Raw genomic sequence first — 1967 nt, forward strand, 5'->3', positions numbered from 1 at the left:
GTAATCAGACCTAGATGAGGTCATGAGGGTCTTGGTGGGATTAGTGCCCTTTTAAGAAGAGGAAGAAACACCAGAGTGCTCGCTCTCCATCACAGGACTGGCAGCTGTCTGCAACCCTGGAAGAGAGACCTCCCCAAGAACCTCATCATCACGCACCTTGATCTTGAACGTCTAAGCCTCCAGAACTGTAAGCAATGAACCTGTACTGTTTCCGCGCGGGTCAGTGGTGGTTCTTTAGAGCCTGATCTGACCGGTGCAGCTGCTCGGAAGGAGTGGGGTTCCGGGAAGCCTGGACTTGGAGCCGGCTCGGTATTTTAAGAGCACCGGAGCGAGTGCGGAGTGCTCCCTCCCGGAGCAGCCTAGCCAGGCCGGGGTGCACCGAGGACACAGAGAAAACCCAGGCCCCGCTTCCACAGCCGCCGCGGGTCTGCCAGACGAAGGAGTCCCTAATCCCACTCGATACACGGAAGTACTGCGTGGGCAGGATTCAGACGGCTGAGTTAACATTTTCACGGAAACATTTTAATTCTAAGTCCTTCAGGGGGGTCTCCTCTTCCCTGCAAACAATGAGTCCATATCGTAAGGGGTGAGGGTGTCAGGGAGGAGGCCAAGCCTTGGCTTGGAGAAGCATGGGCAGGCGCGTGCCCGCGGGTAGCAGGGGCGCTGACCCGGGCCTCCAGGCCCAGAGACCGCACACTAGGGGGCGCGGGGTCCTTCGCGTGGCCCGCCCCTTTAGGGCACAGGCTTCTCGGCCGTGGGACCCTCCGGCGGGAACGTTTGGTTGAACAGTCTCAGCAACCCTAACTGCAGAAAAGCGTAAGGCAATTTGAGGGGCAGTTGGAAGGGGTCCTATGGCAGGGAAGGCCTCTGTGGCCCGCTTGTGGCTCCCCGGGGTCCACCCAGCAGGAGAGGCGGTGCTGGCACCCACGGGGCACAGTTGGGGGGGAGGGGACAGGAAAGTTAGTAGTGCCCACGGGACATGGGGCGACACAGGAAAGGTGGTGGTGTTGGCCACGGGACACAGATTGGGGCGGAAGAGGCGGTGATGGCGCTCACCGGACAGGGGTGTGCGCAGGAGAGGCTGGGGCCCCCCTCTTGGCGCAGCAGGGGTCTGAGTGGTGCGGAGGCCGTGGGCTGGGGGGTGGGAGAGGACGCTCCCTGCGGCGGTGGGGGAGGGAGGAGAGGGCGCCCCCAGCGGTGGGTGCGCCCAGAGGGATGGCTCTGCAGCGCACACCAGCTCCCACCCGCGGAGAGGGGCAGCGTGGTGAGGGGGAGCAGGGCGAGGCCAGGCAGGGATGAGAAGTGGGCGGAAGGGAAGCGGCCCCTCTCTCAGGAGATGCGGCCCGAGGGTCAGACTACCCAGGCCCCTTCTCTTCGGCCCCTGGGTACACCCCGACCCGGGGTCTCCGGGCTGAGCCCGCATGGGCAGCCAGACCTGTGCTTCTCCCTGAAAGCCGAGGCCCGTGTTGGGTGCGGACTAAGACACGTGGGGGACACCCGGAAAGGAGGGGTGGCGGCAGAGGGGGGTACCTTCCGGGTCGTCCATCGGGCCTGGAGGTCGGGGTGACGTCACTGGGAGGGACGTAGAAAGGGGGGGCCGCGGGTCGCTCACCTGTTGATATGGAACTGCGGTGACCTCTGCGACGCTTTGTCCTTCCCTTCGCCGCTGATGCCTTCGGTTCTTCGAGGACCCCCGGAAAGGACGTGTCCCAGGTGAGGCCTTACTCATCCCGAGAGGCCCCAGAACACGCCCCAGGAGGGTGGATGTCTGGGGGCTGAGGAGGCGGCCGCGTGTCTCTCGGGTGCGTCACAGGAGGACGGAAGAGAAGGTGGGGCTGCGGTGTCCCCGTGGGGGCCCGGCAGGGATGGGTGATGGGCTGGGGTGCGGCGGAGGGTGCGGGCGGGCCTCTACGGTCCCCAGCCGCCAACGTATGGCGTCTGGTCCGACTGCCCAGTCCCCGAGTTCC

The 1967-nt window shown here is 64.9% G+C and overlaps 1 long non-coding RNA gene across 1 annotated transcript; it reads right to left on the reverse strand.

Annotated features, from left to right (window-relative positions):
- Positions 1 to 506: 506 nt before the first annotated feature.
- LOC115291386 lies at positions 507 to 1766 on the reverse strand. Its single transcript, XR_003908421.1, has 2 exons — positions 1613 to 1766; positions 507 to 804 (listed from the first exon to the last, which is right to left on the reverse strand). It is a non-coding gene; the product is annotated as an uncharacterized LOC115291386 (long non-coding RNA).
- Between the last annotated feature and the right edge of the window lie 201 nt (positions 1767 to 1967).

Source organism: Suricata suricatta, chromosome 5 (assembly GCF_006229205.1).
Source record: "Suricata suricatta isolate VVHF042 chromosome 5, meerkat_22Aug2017_6uvM2_HiC, whole genome shotgun sequence".
Classification (NCBI taxonomy): domain Eukaryota; kingdom Metazoa; phylum Chordata; class Mammalia; order Carnivora; family Herpestidae; genus Suricata; species Suricata suricatta.